Here is a 12,314-nt window from a genome sequence, read left to right as displayed (position 1 = left end):
GGTGAATGTCCAGGAAATAAGAAAGCATATTTTTGGCAATATTAGGTGTAGCTAGAGATCAGTTTGCAAAATAATTTTAATTTCCCTCATAATGTACTTTATACTTCTGTGCAGTGTGTGTAGGACATGATTCTTTTCAATGATGTATCAATCAAATGTAATATATATAAATGATGCTACTAAAATAAATACTTTTGTTTATGATAACATATTAGACAACATGTAAATGTATTGTTTTCCATGTATTGTAAATATTTTGTGAATACACTTAAATATTCTCCGCTGAGTGAAAAAACATGCTTAGTGTGCTTCATTATTATGACTGAGTCTAACTTAATGTCCATCAAATGTCCATCAACAACAAAATAAAATTTTAGGATACAGCTTCCTGGATAGAAAACATCACCCTGAATATAAACTAAGCATACTCAGAGACTTCATATCAGTGATGGTTGAGATACCGTGAAAATGTAATATGCTTTGAAGAGTATATCATTTGTACTTTAAATGTGAGTAACTGAGGAAGTTCTGAAACTAAGTAACTTTCAGAAGCTTTGTAATATACCAACATTTAGAGAGATTCAGGAAAACATGTACAAAGGCACAAAGACAGACGAAGAGCAGGAGGTCTCATACTTAGAGCAATGTATTTGACTGCTCAGAAGGAAAAAAATAGAAAGAAAGAAGAAAGCTAACCATTACCATTTACTGGGTGGGAAACAGAACAAAGAATAAAGTCTGAAGAGGTAGAATAACATAGGTTGTGAAGGATCACATATGTCAGGCTAACAATTTTAGGCATCATTCTGTTCAAGATGCTGACATTTGTTGACATTCTTCAGAATGAGAGTGATAGGACATGTGAGTTTGAGTTTTAAAATAAGTGTCTTCTTGGGGTGCCTGGTTGGCTTAGTCAGTAGAGCATGTGACTCTTGATCTCAGGGTTGTGAGTTCAAGCCCCATCTTGGGTGTAGAGATTACTTTTAAAGTAAAGAAATGAAAGATATTCCATTTTCTTGGATAGGAAGTTTAAATATTTTCAAGATGTTAGTTCTTCCTAGCTTGAGCTATAGATTCAATGAAAACTCAATCAAAATCCCAGCAAGTCGTTTTGGAAAGGCAAAAGATCAAGGATAGCCACCACAATTTTGGGGGCAAAAAGAACAAAACTGGAGGACTGACCCTACCTGACTTCAAGACTTACTATAAAGCTACAGTGATCAGGAAAGCATGGTATTGATACAAGAATAGACAAAAGATCAATGGAACAGAAATGAGCCAAGAAACAGATCCCCATAAATAGAGAAAGCTAACCTTTGATAAAGGAGCAAAGGCAATACAATGGAGTAAAGATAACCTTTTGAACAAATGGTGCTGAAACAACCTAACTTCCACATGCAAAAAAAAAAAAAAAAAAAAAGAATCCAGATACAGAACTTAACCCTTGACAAAAATTAACTTAAAATGGATCAAAGACCTAATGCAAAATACAAAAATAAAAAACTCCTGAATGATCACAAACCCTAGATGATTTCAGAAAAGGTGATTTTTTTAAGATACAATACTAAAAAATACTGTAAAAATACTAAAAAACTGTATGTGTCAATTACCAAATACATAATTCATGAAAGAAATAATGGATAAGGTGGTCTTCATTAAAATTAAAAACTTCTATTCTGTGAAAGACAATGTCAAAAGAATGAGAAAAGGAGTCACAAACACATTTGATAAAAGACTTATTCAGACATACAAAGAACTCTTAAAAGTCAAGAGTAAGAAAACAAACAATCCTATCAGAAAATGGGCCAAAACCTTAAGAAATGCCTCAGCAAAGAATATATACAGGTCACAAATTACCATATGAAAAGATTCTCCACATCAAATGTCATCAGGGAAATGCAAATTAAAACAAGTGGATACCACTACCCCTATTAAAATAGCCAAAATCTGAACACTGACAATACTAAATATTGCCAAAGATGTGCAGTAACAGTAATTCGCATCCATTGGTGGTGGAATCCAAAATGATACAGCTTCTTTGGAGGACAATTTGGCAGTTTCTTATAAAACTGAACATACTCTTACCATGTGATCCAGCAATTAGACGCCTGGCTAGTTACCCAAACTAGTTGAAAACTTATGTTTAAACAAAACCTACCCACAGATATTTATAGCAGCTTTACTTATAATTGATGAAACTTAGAAGCAACCAAGATATCTTTCAGTCGGTAATAGTTAAATAAACTGTGGCAATCTTAGACTATGGAGTATTATCCAGAGCTAAAATGAAATGAACATTTGAGCCACAAAATGATGTGGAGGAACCTTAAATGCATATAACAATGTGAAAGAAGTCAATCTGAAAAGGTTAAATACTCTATTATTCCAACTAAATAATATTTGGAAAAGACAAAATTATAAAGACAATAAAAAATCATTGATTGCCAGGATTTGGGGACAAAAGGAGGGAAGGATGAATAGGAAGAGCCCCGAGAATTTTTAGAGCAGTGATAATACTCTGTATAATACTCCAATGATGCACACATCATTATACATTTGTCCAAACCCATGGAACCCATGGTTCACTGAGTGAACTCTAATATACACTGTTGACTTTGGGTGAGTATAATGTGTCAGTGTGGGTTTATTGATCATCACCAATGTACCACTCTAGTGGGGAACACTGATAATGGGGAAACATATTCATGTGTGGGGGCAAGGGGTATATGGGACATCTCTGTACCTTCTGTCAATTCTTTTGTGGATCTAAAACTGTTCTAACAGTATAAATTATTTTTAAAAAGTGTAAGCAGACATCTTGTTTCATATTATACTTAGCCAGAACTTGAATCATCCAGCTACAATGAAATAAAATTCATCAACAACCTGAAAAATTGATACTCAGATTTTTCTCATCAAGCCTACAGATAGGAACATAGCTGGCTGATTACAGCTTTTTGAGAATTTAAGTAGAGACCCCAGCTAAGATTTGCCTGGACTCTTGACCCACAGAAACTGAGATATAAGTGTATGTAGCAGGGGTGAGTGTGTAGTAATTTGTTAGTATCAAATAGTACACCTATCTATAGATACACATGTCTGTATATATAGGCATATATAGAGTGTGTATATATATATATGTATAATATATATAATAATATATAATATATAATATATACCTATATATCTATGCCTATATATAGTTAATTGCTATTAACAAATTACTACACACTTAATAGATGCCTATACTATCTATATGTATATATACATATCAAATATATGTATATTCTATAAATATAATATATGTTTAGTTTTTTCCTTGAGAGATTAAAAAATATAACTTTTTGGAAAAGTTAAATTATCATTGATCAGACTATTGCTTATCTCTTTAAAATGCTAAAATGGGGACACCCAGGTGGCTCAGTTGGTTAAGCACTGGACTTCAGCTCAGGTCATGATCTCACAGCTTATGAGTTTGAGGTGCTGACACCTCAGAGCCTGGAGCCCACTTTGGATTCTCTCTCTCTCTCTCTGCTCCTCCCTCCCTGGCTCATGCTGTCTCTCTCTCTCTTTCAAAAAATAAACATTTAAAAAAATGCTAAAATGTAATGAACTTAAAAAAAATAAAATAAAATGCTAAAATGTAATTGTCAACATTAAAAATATAATATATTGACCCTAGAGTGATAGATGCAGGCGTTTTAAGATGCTGTATTTATTACTGAGCTATTCATTTGGATGTACTACAGAAATAGAATTTCCTGACAATATCAGTCTCATAAAGAAATGTTTCTCTTTTATCCATTTTACACCCTAGTGTGAGGATTTTTCACTAGATGCACACTTCAGAATGGAAAAGTAAACTCTTGAACTCTCTGGAAGCTAAAAACTATTCTTTTGTTAGCAGGACCTGGAATTTCGTCCATTTCTAATACACAAATTTTACTCTTTCTTTTAATTTCAAAACCACACTAAAAAGCTCTCTTGGTACCTTCCACATATTCTATGTGCAGGACAACTTAAAGGTTTCACTGGGGCAGATATTTTCAGGGATCACCACTCCACTGAACTGATGCAAATAGTTTTTTCACTCAGCATCATGACTCCAAAGTTAAATATGAATAGTAGCAATTATTCCACCTCTACCAAAATTATCTCTTAGATCATGACTTAGATCATAACTTTTCAGTTGAAAAAGAACAACTGTCCTTCTCTCATATATTGTGTTTCTCCCATATGTTTTGGCAAATTGCAAGGAGATGTTCATACATTTACATCAGCGGAGTCCTGCCCCTGGGGGGAGGGGGAGGATCTGCCACCGTGTGTCCCCTCTTCTGCTCTCTGGGCCACTGGGGCTATGCACTGTGCAACAATGTTACTTGGTGGAGGGATTTTGCCAATTACTAATACACTTTACACTCTGAGCCTGTCTGTCACATCTCAGGATTACTATAAGTCTTTTTGGCTCCAAGGAATGTAACTTTGAATGATGTTGCCATTATTTTGTTCTCTACTTTACCTTTTTGGACAAAATCTCTTATTTAATATAAAAAGTACTATTTTGGAAGTATTCTGGGATGTCTCATTCAAATTGCTAAATAAAGATGCAAATAATTAACATTTTATGATAAAAACACACTGGACCTGGGAATAAACAGATTATTTGTTTGATAAAATAAGGTATTTTGATACTAAGTTTTATTTGTGATTTGAGCCTCTAGGATCTTTCAGCTACTCATGGGAGATAATTACAGCGTATGTTTATTGTAAAATAATTACAAAAGATTCACAATCCATAGTTTTAATGGAGTCTGTTTTTATTTAAGCTCACAATATTATTTTAGGGTTAATGTTTATATTTGTATTTTCACCATTGGTATTTCATTTCAAATAATGACATTAGAGTTATTAACCATTATTGTTAATGAGAACTATATTTTAGCACAATAGTTGCATAAAAAACAAATTTAAGAAACATAAACAATAGCATGCAAATGATTAAGAATAGTCAACTGAGTATAATTCCATCTGTAATCATCTGATAAATAAAGAAACTGAATAACGCAAGTATTCTAGGGCAATCACAATGAGGAAAACTGCTTATACCATTTTGCTATTTCTGGCAATAGCTGCTTCTAAAGGCCTTATATATATTATTTAACACTTACAATAATATTATGAATAAAGTGTAATTATAATCCTCATTTTGTAGTTGAAAGAATAAAATAAGAAAGAATAGCTTCTCCAAAATCACATTGTTTAGGGGGCAAAGCCAGATTTTAATCCAGGCAGTATGACTGCAGAGTTAGATCCTTAATCAATACACAATCTCTCTCTTAGGAATATATAGGAGTAGTAAGAAACCATAGTTTCTATAAATTGTATCAATGATTTTGTTGTGATGATTAATTGGCAATGATCCTTATGATTTGGACATGAAGCTAGGGTTTCCTCTGATGAGCAAGAAAAGGAAACAAAGTGTCTATCACCTTGTCATAGATGCTTCCTGGTGGAAATACTCCTCGTTATCCCACTAAACGTGGTTCCTCCACCAATGTATGTGAACTTGAAATGAACAATTTGAAATGAGTATAGTACTTTGCTTATGGAAAATAAAAGGTTAAACCGAAGCTCTGTTTTTCATTTTCTTCCTGGCTGCAAAGGAAGTAAAGATAATACCCCAAGGATAGAAAGAATTTGACACAGTCAAATCTTCTTCTAAACGGGCAAATGATAGATCTCATGGTAAAAGAAAATTTGGCATTTGCTAACAGGAGAACTCTCATCTATGAGTCTTTGTCTATAAACTAAGATGCACCTGCTTGGCTAGGATTGCTGATGGCAAGCAAACCTGAAATCTGCAAATCCCAAATCTAGGGACCATCATAAGTCCCTAAAGAATGTCACATAAGCTATGTGACTAAGAATAAAATGGAGAGATTTGATGATGAAAATGACTCTTTCTGAGTAAATTATGTGGCTGTATGCATTATTAAAGACCTCACAGGTTAGGGGTGCCTGGGCGGCTCAGTTGGTTAAGCATCTGACTTTGGCTCAGGTCATGAGTTCGTAGTTAAGAGAGTTCTAGCCACTCAATGGGGCTCTCTGCTGACAGAGATGATCCTGGAGCCCACTTGGAGTTCTTTCTCCCTTTCTCTCTTCCCCCTGCCCATGCTGTCTCTCTCAAAAATAAATAAACATTTAGAAAAATTTAAAAATAATGCTCTCACAGGTTAATCTGGGTTGCGGTGTATTCTAATGCAGCAGGATAGAACCTGGGGAGAAGCATCAGAGACTCCACTCCACTCTGTTTGCTTGTGACCTGTGGTTTTCAACCTTGAACTTATTAGGATAGTTTGATATGGACCACAATCTCTCGTTCATATGAGTCTGATTTGGCAATAAAATATTTTATATCTCAGTTTACAATGTGCAAAAATCAAAACCATCATTTGTAGATTGGAAATCAATTTTGTAAGTGGAATTCTGAAGTAAAAAGGATAAAATATTTTTTCTGATTGAAAATAGATCTTGCTACAACTAAGTTTTAATCCTAAAGTTTATTTTTCTTAACCAGATATAATTTGCCCTTGAAACTTTAAGTGTTTCCTGTCAAACGAGAGAGGTAATAGAACAGCATCCATATTCAATAAAATCTTTGGGTCAAATATCATGAAACCAACTACAGTCTGAGTGCAACTGATCAAAATTTATCCTAGAGTAAAGTTATTTTTGAGACTATTTTTAACCTTTTAAAATGTCAACTGCCATCAATCATTTTTTAATTTTTATTTTTGCTTTGTCAGTTCTCTTTGGGGTGTTGTTAGTTGTCTGTATGGCTTATTGGCCAACAAAAATTGGTCCCTGCCCCTCAGAAATAAGCCTTGATTGTTTAATTTGCAAAACACAAGAAAACAAAAAAACAACATAAAGACAGCATTTAGAAAATGAAAGCTATCTACATATTAACTTCCTCCATAGTAAACTTAGGAAGTTATCCCATGAAAAATAATTTTTCAAAAAATTATATTGCAAAAAATAAAGCAATGTAATTGTCTATAAGATTAGTCAATGATCAAAAACTGCCTTTTCTTTTTAGAATAAATAATAATAACAGGTAAAAATCAGTCTGAATGGTTCAGCTGGAGAAATGGCTTTGGGAAGAATGAAATCAGTGACCAAAACCTCAATCAATTATTCATTAAATGACATATATTTGCTTCTCAATTTTCATAGCCTCACAGGCAAGAGCATAAACCTTCTTCAAAGATCCCCTGGCCACCCTGTGTAAAATGTACTCTTCTGCCCCAATTTTCATATTGTCTATCAATTTCTCTGTTTTATTTTCTCCAAAGAACTTGGTAGTATTTGGAATGATATTTGCTGTGTATTTGCTTATACACTTCTCCATCTCTCCACGACAACATCTCCAGAAGGACAAGGATTAACTATCTTGTTCCCTGGCTATACTCCTAAGTGCCTAGGGCAGTCTCTAGAGGGTTAGGAGAGCCAATCCTTCTATGTTCAAGGAATAATGAAGTAAACAAGTGAAAAACAAAATGCCCTTACTCTTTGAACTAGTGTCACATGCATTTTTAATGCTTATAACTTTCTAATTATGTGTCACAATGCACTTATTCATAAGTATAGTTTAAGTCTTGTGTTATCATAAGGTACCTATAAATATAATTTTAGCCAGTAACTGTACTGTTCTATATTTCAAAAGTTGATGACAGCTTGATTACTGTGACCTTTTATATGGAAAACTCAGAAAAAGTAAGTATTTTAAAAATCTGAATTCGTTAGAGCCAGAGGAGTCTTAGTTCTGAACTGAAACTTTTTAAATGTATTTTAGTTGTTACTAAAAAACTTTCTAAGAATATTGGATAAGGAAAAAAAATCAAGAATAAAATCTTGTTTCTGTTTCCTTTATTAGCTTTCTAATGTAAATGCAAAATTCATGGACTACTTCTCTAAAGTTAAAACTCACTCAAGTATTTTAAAAGAGGTATTATCATTCTCTAATAGACCAATGTTGGTTTTTCTCAAAGCCTGAGCAAAAATTATTCAGCAAGTGGAACAATTTCTGATACACAATATAAAATTGACGCTTTTCTCTAGATTAGGCAGTTAATGCAAATGAGATCATAGCCTGAACAAGCTTTGGGAATGAACAGGCTGTCCAAGAGTCAACAAAAGTGTGCCTCTTGCAATAGGAAAGGTTTCAATTGTGCCATTTTCTAAACACAGAAAAATGTATCCCTCCAATTCAGAATATTGAATGTCTTATGGAAAGCGAAAGGTCATTTGTAACTGTCCAAAGGATTGATGGAGTTGAGATACCTCCTTGACCTTCACCCTGCACTCATAAAGAAGAGTTTCAGATGACAGAGCATCAGGCAAGTTTTCAGAAAATGTCTTTTCTTCTTTTATATTGCATAGCAAGATTGTTACCTGATATTTTCTTTCATAATTGTATGTCAAGATTTAATTACCTCGTGTCATCCCTCATTAAAAGTTAACTGTCATCAATGCTGCTGAGCAATGTCTGTGATTTGGACTAATTCAAGCAGTTCTATCTGCTTTTTGCCATTGTTTTCCGTCTCAGTTTCTTCAGTAATTGCTTTGGAGGCCTCACAAACCATGTCAAGGTCATCCTTCCCAGATACTAACCACTATCCCCCCAACACGTACATATCCCAATTAATTGTCATCTATTAGGGATACATATAGTTAAAAGTACTTCATTATCATTCAGGGATTTTTTGATCTCTATAATCTAATTTTAAAACTAATAAACATTTTAGTGCAGCTATTAAAAATACAATAAAAATCTGATACACCCCTACTAACAAGCCTTGAATTAGTGTGTGTGTATGTGTGTGTGTGTACGCACCCATGTGTGTGCGTGCGTGTGTGTGTGTGTGTGTGTGTGTGTTTACCACAGTTGTCAATGTGAAATCTCTATGACCTGGAGTGGTTTTGTGATCTGTAGTATGAGGACTTACATGATAGAAAGATATCATGATATTGTGAAATACTTTCTATGCAAAATGATGCTACTGACACCGAGCATGGAGAGCATGTGCTTTCCAGCTATTTTACTCCTAATAATGATAGATTTGAGCTGATTCTACTGCCGCTGTTGTCATTGAAGCTCCCTTTATATTTCAGTTGTTCCAGAGCAGCAGACTCCTAACTGTTCCTGTTTCCAGTGTTATTCAACTCAAATCTACAATCCACATTTCTCAGGGAATGATAAAAGAAAGGTCCTAAAATATGTCAGAAATAATGAGAGAAGGCAAAAAAGTAGAAGGTAATTAGTAAATGAAAATGAAATTTAAAAATTAAACAAACAAATGCTAGAACAAAGGAAATGAATTGCAATACTTTGGCTTTGAAATGTTAAGTAGTCATAATAATGCAAACAGATTGATTTTCAGTTATGTGACTACCTGCAGACTAAGCATAAAAGCAGTTACAGTAACAAAACAGATGTTGAAAATGTAAAAGTAAATGCAAATATATGCAGTTTCTTTAGCAACAAGGGAGAGACTGAGAGAGAGAGAGAGAGAGAGAGGGAGAGAGATGATATTATCTTGATATTCCAAAGTTGAGGATTGAAAGATAATGTTAATGGTTAAATAACAATATGAAATGACTGTGTATGTGTGTATTACTTAAATCACAGTGTTTCCAAATTGAGAGATGAAAAAGTGCAAAAACTGTATGGGAAAATAAGCTAAATCTGTATCTTCTCAAGGAACCAATTGGTTAAAATCTAAAGTTGTTAAATTTTAAAATAACCCAAATCAGGGCACTTGTGTGGCTCAGTCAGTGAAATGACTGACTTCAGCTTAGGTCATGATTTCATGGTTCAAGCTTCCATGTCAGGCTCTGCGCTGACAGCTCAGAAGCTGGAGCCTGCTTTGAATTCTGTCTCTCCCCCTTTCTCTGCCTCTCCCCCACTCCCTCTCTGTCCCTCTGTCTCTCAAAAATAAATAAAAATAAACATTTAAAAATCAAAAATAAATAAGCTATAAATGGTTAATTTAGAAGAATTAAAATATTAGCAGTTAAAAGGGACTGTTTCTAGGGGATGGAGACATATTTGCTAAATGAACAATGCTTACAATTTATTCAATTTGTTTTATCTCTACACAGTGAAACATCTTTTTTTTTAATTATGGACCCTACCATACTTTCAAAAACCATGCAACTTTCTTTTATGAGCATGCTACAAAACTGGATATTGTTTCTCATAATGAGACATAATAGTGTGATGAATTGTTGTAGAACAGAGCACGGGCAGAGTGAAAACTAAGAAATGAACACGAGTTGCAGTGGACAGTGGTGTGCATTAGATGGCTTAAGAAAATACAAAGAAAAGGATGTAGCACTGAAGAAAGCTGAAGTGAAGACTAAACTCAGTGAAGTTGGTGACAGCAATATCTGTCTTCAAGACAAAAATGTGAAGCATCAACTTTTACTTGACAGTTATAAACAAATTGACCAAATTTTACTGTAACTGAAATGAAAAGAAAATAGTAACATAAAAAATGTTAGTGATAATTCTTAGTTGATGTACCATTGTATAAGGATGATTTAAGAGAAATTATTTCAAGAGATAATTTCAAGAGCTATTTTGGTTTTTAAGCCTATCTCCATGGCCCATGGTTGGGACCTTCACTTATTATTATATTGAACATCCTTCTAGTACATTTCAGCTATTTTGCACCTTCACCTCCCACTCCACAATTCAAATATAATATGAATTCATCATAATGAAAAAATTTAAAATGCGATTTTGAGCACCACTTAGCTCAGTCAAAAATAGGATTATATGGCACAGTATAAAACATATGATCATATTAAAATCTGAGAACATTCATGTGGGGCACCTGGGTGGCTCAGTTGGTTAAGTGTCTGACTCTTGATTTCAACTCAGTTCATGATTTCACAGTTTCTGAGATCGAGCCCATGTCAGACTCCTTGCTGACAGCCTGGAGGCCTGCTTGGGATGCTCTCTCTCCCTCTCTTTCTGCCCCTGCTCTGCTTATGCAAACATGCTCTCTCTCAAAATAAATAAATAAGCTTTTAAAAAAAAGAATGTGGGGCTCCTGGGTGGCTTAGTCGATTAACCATTCAACTTCGGCTCATGATCTCACAGCTTATGAGTTTGAGCCCAACATCATGGCTCGAGCCTGCTTCTGATTCTGTGTCTTCCTCACTCTCTTCCCCTCCCACACTCATGCTCTCTCTTTCTCTCTCTCAAAAATAAATAAACATAAAAATTTAACAAAAAAAAGAATGTCCACATGTCTTTGCATGCTTTACCTTCTAATCCTGGTCTCTTGTTATATAGTACTCACATATGAATCTTCCTTTTTCTACTGTCTTTTATTGTTTCTTTTTATTTTTGCTTAAAATTTATATATGAATTCCAAAGATTCATATCTACTCAATCAATGGCTTATAAAATCATTGTAACAATCACAGTTCTATGAGTGTCTAAGAAGGTAACTTTCTCCAGAAATTATGTATTCCTATATAATCCCTTTCGGTCCCTGTAATCATTCAGTGAAATATTTAGTAATATGAATGGTTGGTTTATTTTCACTTCTTTGCAGCTCACAAGAGCACTCTGACACACTATTATGAATTCTGTATCTTCCTTCCAAATCTGTATGCAGTTCCTCAGAATGTAACCTTATTTAGGGCTAGGGTCTTTACAAAAGTAATCAAGGTAAAGTGAGATCATTAATTTGGGTCCAATTTATTATGATTTGTGTCCTTTTCAATTGGAAAATTTGGACACAAAGATATTGACAGAGAGAAGAGAATATTAAGAGCCACGGGAAAAAGTCGGTCATCTACAAGCAGGGTGAGAGGCCTGGAACATATCTTTCCTTCACAGTCCTCAGAAGAAACCAACCATGCCTATACCTTAAGCATGGATGTGTAGCCTCCAGAGTTGGGAGCAGTACATTTTGGTTGCTTCAGCCACCTGGTCTGTGGTGCTTGTCTTAGCTTTAGAAGACTAATACCCATACTTGATTTGATGAGTTCCTGTCCATCACATCTTCCACTGCAGTTTCATTCAACTATAAAAATAAAATATCTACGAGTAATTTTCTAAACATGTGCAGTACTTGCTCATTTGATAGTTTCTGCCAATAATTCCTTTCCCTATTCTTTCCCCCAACATAACTCCTAATAATCCTTCAGTACTTTTTTTTTCAAGAAAGGCATTTCTGTGTCTCTACAAATAATATGGAAGAGGAGAAAGGACTGACAAGGGTGGTATGAGATAA

Source organism: Suricata suricatta, chromosome 15, assembly GCF_006229205.1.
Source record: "Suricata suricatta isolate VVHF042 chromosome 15, meerkat_22Aug2017_6uvM2_HiC, whole genome shotgun sequence".
Taxonomy (NCBI): domain Eukaryota; kingdom Metazoa; phylum Chordata; class Mammalia; order Carnivora; family Herpestidae; genus Suricata; species Suricata suricatta.
Note: the sequence above shows the minus strand (reverse complement) of the source record.